Source organism: Pongo abelii, chromosome 1 (genome assembly GCF_028885655.2).
Source record: "Pongo abelii isolate AG06213 chromosome 1, NHGRI_mPonAbe1-v2.0_pri, whole genome shotgun sequence".
NCBI classification, from domain to species: domain Eukaryota; kingdom Metazoa; phylum Chordata; class Mammalia; order Primates; family Hominidae; genus Pongo; species Pongo abelii.
Window position 1 is genome coordinate 194,109,502 of NC_071985.2, and position 14,682 is coordinate 194,124,183.

A 14,682-nucleotide genomic window follows, 5' to 3' on the forward strand; every position below is an offset into this window, starting at 1 on the left:
AGGTTAGAAGGAGAAAAAAACAAAGATAATGCCATATAGTGTTACTCGTAGGTTACTAGGGGCATAGTAGTACTTATTATAAAACAACAGCAGGAAAGAATAAAATATTTGAATTCATTTATTTTACAGCATTCTGTATGTGAAATACTAAAAAACGACCATGTGAAGGTGTCTAGAAGGGCCCCTCACACAAAAGATTCAATGTTGGGATAGAGATATAGATTTGGGCCAGGCGTGGTGGCTCACACCTGTAATCCCAGCACTTTGGGAGGCCGAGGCAGGCAGATCACCTGAGGTCAGGAGTTTGAGACCAGCTTGGCCAACATGGCGAAACCCCGTCTCTACTAAAAATACAAAAATTAGCTAGGTATGGTGGCATGCACCTGTAGTCCCAGCTACCTGGGAGGCTGAGGCAGGAGAACCACTTGAACTTGGGAGGTGGAGACTGCAGTGAGCCAAGATCGCACCACTGCACTCCAGCCTGGGAGACAGAGCGAGACTCCATCTCAAAACAAAACAAAACAGAACAACCAAACAAACAAACAAAAAAAACAAGAGAGAGAAAGATAGATTTGGAAGCCTTTCCCCATAGAACAGTGAGGAGCTGCCATCTCAGAGGCTGAGTGCAGAGAGAAGAGAAGAGACAGATGACAGAGTTTAAGGAACCACATATTTAGGAGATAGGAAGACAAACCAAAAAGGAAAGCAGAAGAGCAGCCAGAGAAGAGAACGGAAGAGCACAATGTCCAGAAAGTAAATTAACTTTCAAGAAAGAAGATCTGACATTAAATGCTGCACAATGAAAGAGGAGAACAGTGAGGTAGACAAGGCCACTAGACTTGGCAACTAGGAAGCCAATGAATATCTAAGAGAGCAGTTTCAGCACAGTGATGGGTGTTGGATCAGATTAGAGGGGGTTAAGGATAAGCAGTGGTGAGAAATAAGTATGGATCCTCCCTTCTTCTTGAGACCATGTTCTTTTGACTTCCATGACACTGTGGTATCCTGGTGCTATCTTTCTAGCCAGTCCTTCTTTGTCTCCTTGGATTCCTCTTCCTCTCCTCTTGAGGCAACTAATTTCACAAGGTTGTATCGTTGATTCTCTTCTTTTCATCCATTCGCCAAATATTTATTGGGATCTACTATGTGCCCTAAACTATCCCAGGCACTAAGGGAGTGAGTGATGAGCAAGACATAGTCAGAAGTCTACATTCTAGTAAGGAAGAAGGACATTCATTTTAATTCAATTGCATAATTACTCTGAAAGAAAAGCACACCGTGCTATGAGAACATGGGTCATGGGCCTCAACCTGGCCTGGAAGCTCAGGGTAGGTTTCCCTGAGAAAGTGATGATGTGGGCCTCCCCCTGGGACTAACTGAGAGTAGTCTTTCCAGTTCCAGAGTGGCATGATCATCACAAAATTCCTTGGTTATTTCCATGAAAGAGGTCTCTGGGTTGAATCACCCCCTCTTTTTTTTTGAGACAGAGTCTCACTCTGTCACCCAGGTGGAATGCAATGGTGCGATCTTGGCTCACTGCAACCTCTACCTCCCAGGTTCAAGCGATTCTCCTGCCTCAGCCTCCTGTGTAGCTGGAATTACAGGTGCCCACCATCAAGCCTGGCTAATTTTTGTATTTTTAGTAGAGACGGGGTTTTACCATGTTGGCCAGCCTAGTTTTGAACTCCTGACCTCAAGTGATCTGCCTGCCTTGGCCTCCCAAAGTGCTGGGATTACGGGCGTGAGCCACTGTGCCCAGCCCCCGCTCCTGAATATTAGAAAAGAAGGCAGAATAAATAATACAGAGAGAAGAGATTTCTAAAAACCATCTCTTTCATTTTGTTACTAAGGAAAATTCTTATCATTGATGACAAAGAAACAAACAGCTTAGGTATTAGACCAAAACCAGAGCTTATCCTTTGGGAATGAATTGCAAGATGACAGAGATATTAAATGGTTCACTTGATAAATACAATTAATTCAAGATGGAGAAAATCTAAGGCACATACAATTTCTTTGAATTATCTTCTTTCCTTGACTCATATATACACATGACCAAATGTTAAAAACATTAAAAACACATATTTGCTGAAACTATAAAGAATTAAAGACTTTCTGTAAAACATCTCAACCTGGTATGAGATTGGCAGACAGATGAATTATATCTGTATTTTAAGCTGCTTGCTTCTGAAACTCTGCCGATATTTTTTGCCTCAGCCCTCAATGTTTTAATTAAAGATTGATTAATATTAAGAGGTGTCTTTCCTAAAGATGCTGACTTAGTAGTTGCTATTGTATGGTAACAGAGGAAGATAACATGGTCTATGATAAAAGCTAATTAGGCCAAAATCCCTGAGATCATTAGAGCTGATCTAATGGGCAACTGAGTGGCTGGGGAAGTCACTGAGCTGGTAATGTCTTCTGGTTAATTCTGGTTAATGATTTGAAAATAATATTAATTTGTAGAGCATACAAGCCAAGGCCAAAATGGTCTCAGAAAAACCTGCTGGTTGTAGGATTCTGATAGAAATGCATAAATGAATAAATTAATGAATAAATAAACATGTATGTATATGTATGTGTACATAAAATATATTTTAAGCTGTGTTGAATCATGACCTAAACTTGCCTATTATTGCCACTCTAGGGCTAGAAATAAGCCCTATTGTTCCCACAAAAACTGCTCAGGAAGGCTGTCTATCCATCCACTTGTTTCATTGTTATCAAACTAATTTTACTTTATCCTCATAACTTCCATTTTTCCAATTTTCAAGAAGAAAAAAAACTAATCTGGTGCTGGGCCTTAGATCAAGTCTTCTGGAGAATGATGATCCCTAGGCACAAAGAAGGGTAACTGTTCTTATTAAAAAGATTTCACAGGCTTGATACAATGGCTCATGTTTTAACCCCAGCATTTTGGGAGGCTGAGGTGGGCGGATCACTTGAGCTCAGGAGTTCAAGACCAGCCTGGGCAACGTGGTAAAACCCCGTCTCTACAAAAGATACAAAAATTAGCTGGGCGTGGTGGTACATGCCTGTAATCCCAGCTACTTGTGGGGGCTGAGGCAGGAGGATCTCTTGAGCCTAGGAGGTTGAAGCTGCAGTGAGCCATGATCATGCCACTGCACTTCAGGCTTGAGTGACAAAGTGAGACCCTGTCTCAAAAACAAACAAACAAAAAACAAAAATAAAAAAAAAAAATTTCACAATATTCTAATTTATATGTCTAGATAAGCTTCTTTTTAAAAAAAAGCATATTATCATCTAGTGAGCTGAGCACCGAATATAAGCCTAATACTTTTAGATATATCACTTCATTTAATTTTCATAAAAATCCTAAATATTTGTATTTTACAGTTAAAGTAAGTAAGATTCAGAGAGGTTAAGTAATTTCCCTGAACGTCACTTAGCTAGTAAATGATAGAGCCAGGATTCAAACCTGGATACTTCTGACTAGAACTTGTATTCAGTTTTTTTCACTACACCAAACTGTCAACTAATTGAGTAAGTAGCAATGACTCTGTGCATAAGAAGTAGCACATTTCTTTCTTAGTTTTGCCCTCTTATACCGAAAAAAGATTGTGTTCCCTTAACATATACTAACTAGCAGAGAAGGAAGGAAGCCCAGAAGAAAGATGGAGAGCTGAAGAAATCAGGCTAAGATTAGAATTTCTTCAGGACACACAAGGATATATACCTCAAGTCTTGCAGAGTAGATAGCATTTTGAATCCTAGATCTCACATGGCTTATGAGAAATAAAGAATGTTCATCCAGTCAGTCAAATATTGTCTCATCTCCAACTGTGTATATACCAATATGCTAACTACATTAAGGGACACAAAAGTGAATTAACTGAGGGGATAGGACAAATGGATATAATCAGAAAATGTCAAAATTAGGTAGTATGTGATAAAAGCCAAGTGAGTTATACATTGTAAATGATTAAGAGATCAGGAGTAGTGAGCTGGGGAGATCAAAAGCCTTTTATGAGGCCGGGCATGGTGGCTCACACCTATAATCCCACCACTTTGGGAGGCCGAGGTGGACAGATCACCTGAGGTCAGGAGTTCGAGATCAGCCTGGCCAACATGGCGAAACCCCGTCTCCACTAAAAATACAAAAAAATTAGCCAGGCGAGATGGTGCGTGCCTGTAATCCCAGATACTTGGGAGGCTGAGGCAAGAGAATCGCTTGAACCTGGGAGTCAGAAATTGCAGTGAGCCGAGATCGCACCACTGCACTCCAGCCTGGGTGACAGAGCCAGAATCCATCTCAAAAAAAAAAAAAAAAAAAAGCTTTATAAAGAAGTGGACTTGAGCTATGACTTCAGAAATCAAATACGTAAAATGTATACGGAGTGTCTGGGGTAACTGGATGTAGTGGATGTTCTATATAGGAAATAGCACTGGAAAGATAGTGGGGATCAAATACGTCCAAGACTGCAGACACAAATGGGCTAGTTCTGAAGGATACCACCATTTATCAGATCAGATGGCCTTCGAATGCTTTGGGGGAAGGATAAGCATTTACAGAAAGAACTGTGAATACAGACAGAAGGTCAGGAAATCATTTTGGAGACGAAAATTTTAGAGGGCTATAGCATAATTTATGTCTGTTTTTTTTCCATAGGAACCATGTACGTATATGCTAGCTATCCAATCACACTAGCTCTCTGCATTCTTAACAGAGGGTCTTTTGTTCCAAACAGTAAGGCTCAAAAGAAACAGAGTCTGATAAAATCACACTGAGATCAGTACTCCCAGCTGGTGCAAGGGCTGATGCCATTCCATAACACACCCTACAGGAAGCAGCCTGAGATACACAGCTGATTGATTTCCACAGCAGGAGCCTTGTGGCAGTGTGGGGTGGGGACTGGTCAGGCATAGACAAAATTCTTCAGTCGCTGACTCAGATTAGTTCCCCAAGATCCTGACTCTATCTGTGTAAGTCACTCCCGGAAGCAACACTATTTCTTAACTAATTTTCTTAAAAGGAGAGGAAAACCACAGAAGCACCCCCAGCGAGTGGAACTATTTAATCAGTTAACTCTTACTTGTCATGGGATCTGAAGATGGCAAAAATCAAATTCCCTAGCTTTCTAGAAGTAAGCTGAATAATTCTTTCATTGTAAGGGGCCGTCGTCCTGTGTATTGTAGGTTGTTTAGCAGCACTTACTAGATGCCAGTAGCAGCTTTTCCAGTCATAACAATAAAAAATGTCTCTGGGCCAGGCACTGTGGCTCATTCCTGTAATACCAGCACTTTGAGAGGCTGAGGTAGGCAGATCATTTGAGCTCAGGAGCTCAAGGCTGGCCTTGGCAACATGGTGAAACCCTATCTCTACAAAAAATACAAAAATTAGCCAGGAATGGCGGCGTGCACCTGTAATTCCAGCTACTTGTGGGGCTGAGGCAGGAGGATCATTTGAGACTGGGAGGTCGAGGCTGCAGTGAGCCATGATTGTGCCACTGCACTCTAGCCTGGGTGATGGGAGTGAAACTGTTTAAAAAAAAAAAAAAAAGGAGTGGCGGGGAGTGGGAGTCTCTGCAAAGCTATGCTTGGTTGACAACCACTGGTGTAGCATAAACTTTGGTGCCAAACAGACCTTCCCAATCCCAACTCTAATATTTACTTGCTATGTGGCTCGAACAAGTTATTTTAACCTCTTCAAGTCTAAGTTTTCTTATCTGCAGAATGGGATTTTAAATGTCTGATTTACAGAGTTTTTTTCAGAGATCATTTAGACTCAGATCTTTCTTACTGCATTTACCACTACATCAGCACCACTGTAATTCTCTGTATCTGTTTCCCTTACTATAGATGGTCTCTGACTTAACAATGGTTCAACTTAAGATTTTTCAACTTTATGATGGTGAAAGTGATATGCATTCAGTAGAAACCATACTTCAAGTACCCATACAATCATTCAGTTTCTCTATTTCAGTACAATATTCAATAAATTACATGAGTGAGTCAGCACTTTATTATAAAATAGGCTTTCTGATAGATGATTTTGCCCAACTGTAGGCTAATATAAGTGTCTGAGTATGTTTAAGGTAGGCTAAGCTGAGCTATGATGGTCAGTAGGTACTTTTTTTTTTTTGGAACAAAGTTTCGCTCTTGTTGCCCAGGCTGGAGTGCAATGGCATGATCTCAGCTCACTGCAACCTCTGCCTCCCGGGTTCAAGCGATTCTCCTGCCTCAGCCTCCTGAGTAGCTGGGATTACAGGTGCCTGCCACCACGCCCAGCTAATTTTTGTATATTTAGTAGAGACCAGGTTTCACCATGTTGACCAGGCTGGTCTTGAACTTCTGACCTCAGGTGATCCACCCTCCTCGGCCTCCCAAAGTGCTGAGATGACAGGCATGAGCCACCACACCCGGCTGTCAGTAGGTACATTAAATGCATTTCTGACTTACAATATTTTCAAGTTATGATGGGTTTATCCAGACATAATTTCACTATAAGTCAAGGCACATCTGTACACTGTTAACTAGAGACTATCTGAGACTCCAGTACCCACCACAAGGACTAGTACAGAGCAACTGCTCAGTAAGGATGGGTTAAAAGGAATATGGAATCACTTCTTTTTAACCTCCATCCATGAACCATCACCACGTGTAGCAAAGATCCATATTTCAAATGACACGACTGGTGGTAGAAAAATAGTTTATGGCGTCCTAGAGAGTAAGTGTATTCCATTAACCTTCTACAGTCAATAAGAGAGACTCATAGTTGAAAAGCACTTAGTGGTGGCAAAGTAGGGAGGGTGCACATTCTACCCATAGCTGGGTTTTTCCAACTGGGACAGCTGAGACTTGTGAAGAATCCATTCAGCAGGAGACAGCCCTTTACAGTGATGGTTTGGTGCAGTGATCTGACACGACTCCCTCTGGAAGTCATTTTATTCCTAGTAAACCAGCAACTCTAACAATAAACGGCCCTTCAAAGAAACTCATCATACTTCCTAGAAGCTCATAGCTTACCAGTGAGCTTGAAAGTGCCCAGGATATTTTTATGAAGCTCCAGAACCAGCCTAAGGCTGAGACCATTTACCATTCATTTCTAGGCACAGTGAGGATCGGTCCTTTTCTGCAAGTCTGTGCTTATCTTAACCATGTTTACTAATCAAATACTCAACGATCAATACATACAAATTCTGCACAGGATACATTCTAGTTTTTCTGGAAACATATTTCTTCCTTCTTATACAAATGATAAATCTTAGTTGTGAATGCTACATACTGATACTGTATGTGAAGAATTTTAGTAAACTCAAATCCAACTGCTCAGTCCTTTTCTTTGGTTACAGATATATTTGTTTGTTGCTTTTTTTTTCTTTTTTTTTTTTGAGATGGAGTCTTGCTCTGTCACCCAGGCTGGAGCGCAGTGGCGCGATGTTGGCTCACTGCAACCTCCACCTCCTGGGTTCAAGCGATTCTCCTGCCTCAGCCTCCTGTGTAGCTGGGACTACAGGCGCATGCCACCATGCCCGGCTAAGATCGGGTTTCACCATGTTGGCCAGGATGGTCTCGATCTCCTGACCTCGTGATCCACCTGCCTCGGCCTCCCAAAATGCTGGGATTACAGGCATGAGCCACTGCGCCTAGCCTGTTTGTTGCTTTAAAATCTCACCTTGCTATCAAATTTCCAGACAGATTTTTGTAAAATCTATCAATCTTTTCTTGATTTTACTACCTTCCATTCAATTTTACTACCTTCACTGGGGCATGAGGCTCCTTTAAGATGATGCAGTGGCTGCAAGCCTGGGATTTTGCTTGTGACACTGATATTTAAAATATAACTGGCAATACTTTAAAAGGGACCTGGAAAAGGTTCAACATGAAGCAAACTTAAAGGCCTTAAAGGCTCCTTCACCTTCTCCACATCCAGTTGCTATGGTGGGGGTGGAGAGGATTATTACAGAGCATTGGAATTCTTTGTGGGGTGGGGAGGTGGGGGTGGTCACATAAGGGTTATAAATATCAGCAGCCAAACTCTTGGTTGGCTGTTGAGAACAACTGAGAGACTGTAGTCTCCCCTTAAAGGCACAGAACAAGGAAGCTCCCTGAAGTATGTCCACAAAGGAAGTTCCTCTTCTCTTTGGCAATGCATCGTCAACCAAACACCTGCATCAACAACTGACAACTGTACGCAAATTCCAGCCAGGGAAAGTGACCAGGAGGTGTTAAGCCAGACACAGATTAAGACCAGCAAAAATAAAGAATTCAGGGCCTGGCTTAAAGGAAAGCTGACTTAGAAGTGGTTGTTGCCACTACGCACAGTCATAATCAGATTATCAGAAGGCTGCTTGTTACATAAATATTTAACTAGTAACCTATTCCACCTGAATTCTAAGTTTCCCAGGTATAAGTGGCAATTTCTTCCAGGGCTATAGTTCTCAACAGAGGGTAATTCTGCCTTCCAGGGAGACATTTTTAGTTGTACAACTGGGAAGTTACTAGGTCAGAAATGCTGCTAAACAGCCTACAATGCACAGGACAGCTTCTCACAACAAAGAATTATCCAGTCCAAAATGTTGATAGTGGCAGGCAGAGGTGGTGGCGTGAGTGGCTGCCCCTTTCCTCCCCAACCACCCCCAAAAAATGTCAATAGTGCTGAAATTGAGAAATCCATTTTAGGATACTATATTTATTTCCTTGGACCCTAGTTCCTATTTGGAGTAGCTTTGTTTAAGGAAGAAAGGAAAAAACCAAGACAGGCCAAGGAAGGGTCAGCACAAGGTGGGGGTTGGCAGGGATAGAGGATACCCACTCATCTTGGTAAAGCTGGGGAAACCTAAACCTCCAGGTGACAGACAGGTCATACCAAGTGTGATTTCCTGTCTCTCCAAGGGCAGGTAGATAATGCTAACCTCATTTGCTCTATCCTCCAGTGACTCACTCTCAGGCAGGTGTACTAACTGCCAAAAACGTACATGAGCTGATACTGTCCTTATAATCATTTGAAAGGAAGGAGTAAACTGGCAGTCTTTCAACTCCATGCTAGGCCCTGTCTTCCAGGGCTTTTCTTTTTCTTTTTCTTTTTTTGGAGACGGAGTCTCTTTCTGACACCCAGGCTGGAGTGCAGTGGTGCGATCTCGGCTCACTACAACTTCCGCCTCCCAGGTTCAAGCCATTCTCCTGCCTCAGCCTCCCCGAATAGCTGAGACTACAGGCATGTGCCACCATGCCCAGCTAATTTTTGTATTTTTAGTAGATACAGGGGTTTCACCAAGTTGGCCAGGTTCGTCTCGAACTCCTGACCTCAGGTGATCCACCCACCTCAGCCTTCCAAAGTACTGGGATTACAGGCGTGAGCCACCGCCCCCGGTGTCTTCCAGGGCTTTTCTCATGTGCATATGAAGATGCCTAAGCTTGCTTTATTTGTGGCAATAAATAAATAAATAAATAAATAAACAAACAAATAAATAAAATGAAGGCGTTTACAAGACTTTCTTATTCTGTTTTCATAGTAGGATACCTAGGTCTCCCGGTAGAAACTTCAAGTATACTGAGACCCTGATCCTGGGCTCTGCTCAACCTGAATTAGGAATGAAAATAATCCTAAGGAAGCCTGATGCTGCACCTATTAGAACCCAGCAGCCCAGCCTCAAATACAAGAAAGGAAAAGAACAACTGGTTTGGGTGCTTTATATGAAACACTGGGTGAAGTGAACCACTATGAGAAACTCACAGACCCTAAAGAGGTCTGTGAGTCAATTTTTCCCATTGTTCGTTCGTTCGTTCATTCTTTCTTTTTTTCTTTCTTTTCTTTCTTTCTGTCTTTCTGTCCTTCTCTCTCTCTCTCTCTCCCTCTTTCTCTCTCTCTCTCCCTCCCTCCCTCTCTCTCTTTTTTTTTTGAGACAGGGTCTCACTCTGTTACCCATGCTGGACTGCAGTGGCATGAACGCAGCTCACTGCAGCCTCAACTTCCTAGGATCAAGTGATCCTCCTGCATCAGCCTCCTGTGTAAGCTGGGACCACAAGCATGTGCCATCATGCCTGGCTAATTTATTTATTTTTTGTAGAAGGGCCTCACTTTGTTGCCCAGGCTGGTCTCGAACTCCTGGGCTCAAGTGATCTGCCCACATCAGCCTCCCAGAATGCTATGATTATAGGCGTGAGCCACTGTGCCTGGTCCCATTGTTCATTCTTATCACTGAGAGGTAGAATGCCAAGTCTGAAGCATGACCCGAATACACAACAATATAAATACATATGAAAACGAGTGAATGAAGGTGCATCCAGGTTTCCTGATAATGCTCACCAGTATGATGCCCAAACTATCAAATACTTTCTGAGTGAGAAGTCACATGGTTCTTGGGGGGAGCAGGGGGCAAAGGAGGGGTTGGTTCAAGATTCAGAATGATCTCAATTCAAGTAAAACCTACATAGGTTTCAAAATTTCAAAATGAGGAAAATCTCTTGTTATCATCAGAGACTTTATATATATATATATATATATTTTTTTAACCCTTCCCAGGAAGGTCACTCTAGGGGAATTCTTTGGCTCAAGTTTCAGTGATGAAAAGGTCCTTTCTTTCTTGTTAGCCTCCTGCTAGACACATACAATTCCTTTTCCTCAATAACCAGAGACTCCCTTGTTCAGGAAAATGGAATTTCCTGAAGAGATTAGCCAAAGTCTTTTCTTTCCAGCTTTCTGAAAACAAGCTCAATTCTCTCATTAGTGATTTCTAGAATGGCTTTTTCCTTTCTACTTCCAACAGAGAGCTGAACCTGGTAAAGATCCTAACTCAGGAAGCCTGAGGTCTCTGCTTGGTTTGAGTGGAAAGGAACTCTCTTCCACTCCCATGTGATAGAATCTGGTCAGCCAGTGAGGACCTACTAATCATTCAGAACCAACTGAGGGAAAGCCTTTCCTAGGAATAATGTATTTTAGTATTCCACATTCATTTAAGGGAGAAATAATTTTCCCCACAGACTGCAGATCCATGGATCTATCAGCAAGACTGTACAGTCCCAAGTAAGACTGGGGGTTCTTCACAGGCCTAACTCATCTGTCTATTCTAGCTCCCATGGAGTTAGCTGGGTCAAAGCAGAGTTTCCGTCTCCCAGATTCATATCCTCTTCTCTTGTGCAGATTCTGTGCTAAAAGTATGATTCCACTAGAAAAGGAAAAGAGCTGAAAACTTAAAGCTAATGCTGTTTTTAAAAATATTTATCTTCATCTTTGTTTTTACCTTATTAAAAATAATTTGAATCTGAAAACAGAGTCATACTTTATAAATCTGGTCTGCTGCTGGAGTAAGGAAAGATTAATCTATGGCTGGACTATAACACATTAATCCAGGAACTCAACACTCAAATCATGAAAATGACTCAGTCCTCAGAATGGGTCCAAAAAGACCTTCCCTTTATGCGGCCTCCCGGGGACTATGGAACTGACACACAGAATTTTTCTCCTCTCATTGTTTTCACTTCCGATGAGCTCAGCATGAGTTCAGCCAAGAATATGCTCCTCCCCTCCTGACTAAAGATTTTTGCTGGGAGAAGGCAAAAACTCTTTCCAAAGCTTTTGACTTCCCTACAAGGTGGACAGGTGGAACACAGCTTTTGATTTGCATCCCCAACTTGAGGGTGGATACTGATCATTTTATGGTAACTACCTACTGACTTGACAATGGACTACACACAGGACACTCCACCACCCTTCTCCCTTCTCCCACTCTTCTTCCAGGCTTGTCTTGTCAACACCAGTCCACTGTTGATGAACACACTCTGCAAGAACCCAGCCGATCAGTGTCCAGTCCCAGCCTTCACATCCAGAGTATCTGAGGTGGAAGGCTTATTTTTAGAAATCAGTGAAACGAATTTGGCTATGACAAGCAACTAAGTGCTATTGAACTCTGAGCACTATTAGGCAACATACTAGGATACAAATAAAATAAAGTAATGCCCAGTAATTTTTTGAAATCTTCCAGCAACATCAAAAGTCAGCATGTCCCTAGAAACCAAGGATTAGATGAAAAGGAAAAGATGACTTGTCCTCAAATCCAAACACTATTTATGCCTGCATGTGGACTCTTTTGTATATTTTAGCTCATATCTAATGCAATTTTAACAGGCCTGTTTATCTCATTTTCTAGCTCAGTGAAGATTAGAAGGGAGGAATAGACCACACAGACCAAATGACAGCAGTGAAAAGTGATAGCAGTAAGGAATAATACCCAATATCACGGTGGTGGGCAGAAATCCCGAAATTACCTCCTCCTCTCCACACACACATGCACAGCCAATCCAACCAGTACAATACTATAGAGGCCCTAAACAATAACTTCAATATAGAAATCAAAGTGCACAGTAATTTGGGAATACTTAATACAAAGCAGCTCCAAATGTGTCTCACATCCTTTAGAATATCACCATAGTATAGACAGTACAACCATTTAAATAATGTTAACCTGCACTCATTAAAAAAAACTTATGCATAACACATATTTAGAAAATTAGGCAAATTGAGTTTAAAATAATTCCTGTATAAACCAGAACCTGGTTAGATAAAACTATTTTGTGTGTTTTTTTTTTGAGAAGGAGTCTCACTCTGTCACCCAGGCTGGAGTGCAGTGGCGCAATCCCGGCTCACTGCAAGCTCCGCCTCCCGGGTTCATGCCATTCTCCTGCCTCAGCCTCCCGAGTAGCTGGGACTACAGGCGCCTGCCACCACACCTGGCTAATTTTTTGTATTTTTTTTTAGTAGAGACGGGGTTTCACCGTGTTAGCCAGGATGGTCTCGATCTTCTGACCTCGTGATCCACCCGCCTCGGCCTCCCAAAGTGCTGGGATTACAGGCGTGAGCCACCATGCCCGGCTGATAAAACTGTTTTGGAGCATAAAGGGATAAGTTTCAGTTTTCTAAAAACTTCACTGAGTTGGTTAGATGGTTAATTCTAAATAGCCTGGATCCAAGTAAATTGGATAACTGAAGCATACCTGTAGAAGAAAGTCTCTGCTTTCGAGACACTTATAACAAAAGATGAAAGAAAAATGTGCAAGCTGAAACAGGGAAGGCCACACTACCACTAGAAAGGGAGTTTCTAAGAGGAATGCACTGCTTCAGGGGTTTAAGTTTTCTCTACCTACCCTTTCCTTATCTGGGTGCCTCAAGAAACCCAAATACGATGACTCCTCTTGCTCAAAATTGTACTATCTCCAAACATGGTAAGAAGGCCTTCAGCCAATGTCCCACTTTAGTGCTGAATTTCTCCAAGCTCCTAGAGGGGCCCTTCTGAAACAGCCACATTTTTGCACTTGGATCCTGTCTACAAAACTGTGACTTCTCTAGGACCACGTGGCTCTGAGCTGGTGTCAACATTACCTCTGCATCCATGTTTTTAAGCAGGGTCTCTGAGATCACAATTTTACTTTAATGGCAGGAGTGTTAACTGTGTAAGTAGGAATAATTAACTCTAGTGATGGAAACAAAGTGCTGGAAGTATCCTTTCCAAATCTATTCCATGTGCAGTGGCAGAGTGAGAGACTTTTACGTATTTACAACGAGGAAAACTCTAGGGGCAACAGGTTCATATAGTGAGAGCCAAAATCCAACAGATGTGCTCCTAACCCAGTAAATCCACACTTTTGGGTCACGTAATCATCTCCTGTTACTTTAATTTATACTCACACAATCTCAGGACTGGAAATTTTGGCTCAGGCAAAGAATTAAAGTATTTTTGCAATTAAGGCAGTGCTTCTCAAACACTCCTATAGGCAAAGAACTTGTACTCTTGAAGAGTCTGGGATGTATTATTAAGCTGCTTACTATATAAATGGGAGATTTATTTGAAGTGTCATGTTTTATCTTAACTATTAATGATAATTTTATGTTTTATTCCATAATATATCAAATATACATCAATATCCTCCCCTAAAATCTGTGTAAAATAAACACTTTAGGAAGATGAGACTATGTTTAACTTACGGCTTTTCATACCTCAATTTGAAAAACAGGGGGCTGAGTGTGGTGACTAATGCCTGTAATCCCAGCACTTTGGGAGGCTAGGGCGGGTGGATCACTTGAGGTCAGGAGATCGAGACCAGCCTGGCCAATATGGTGAAACCCCATCTCTACTAAAAACATAAAAATTAACTAGGTGTGGTGGTGAGCGCCTGTAACCCCAGCTACTTGGGAGGCTGAGGCAGGAGGATCACTTGAACCCGGGAGGTGGAGGTTTCAGTGAGCCCAGATCGCCCCACTGCACTCCACCCTGGGCAACAGAGCAAGACTCTGTCTCCAAAAAAAACAGAGACCTGAAGATACATTCACTGCTATTACAAAATCTGGTAATCTGAAATCTCAAGAAATCCTAAGAGGAAATTCTTAGAGTAAGAGATAAGACTTGGACATTTCTTTCTATATCCTTAATTGGTTATAAAGACTGAAATAAACTACAATAGAAAAATGCTCTGGCTGGGCGTGATGGCTCACGCCTGTAATCCCAACACTTTGGTAGGCTGAGGTGGGCGGATTGCCTGAGCTCAGGAGTTTGAGACCAGCCTGGGAGACATGGCGAAACCTCGTCTCTACAAAAAATACAAAAAATTAGCAGGGTATGGTGGTGCCTGTGGTCCCAGCTACTTGGGAGGCTGAAGTGGGAGGATCACTTGAGCCTATGAGGTTGAGTCTGCAGTGAGCCGAGATCGCACCACTGCACTCCAGCC

The 14,682-nt window shown here is 42.2% G+C and overlaps 1 protein-coding gene across 14 annotated transcripts in view; it reads right to left on the reverse strand.

The window, feature by feature from the left end:
- Window positions 1–14,682, reverse strand: part of MACF1 (microtubule actin crosslinking factor 1) — a 401,556-nt gene that overhangs the window by 83,448 nt on the left and 303,426 nt on the right.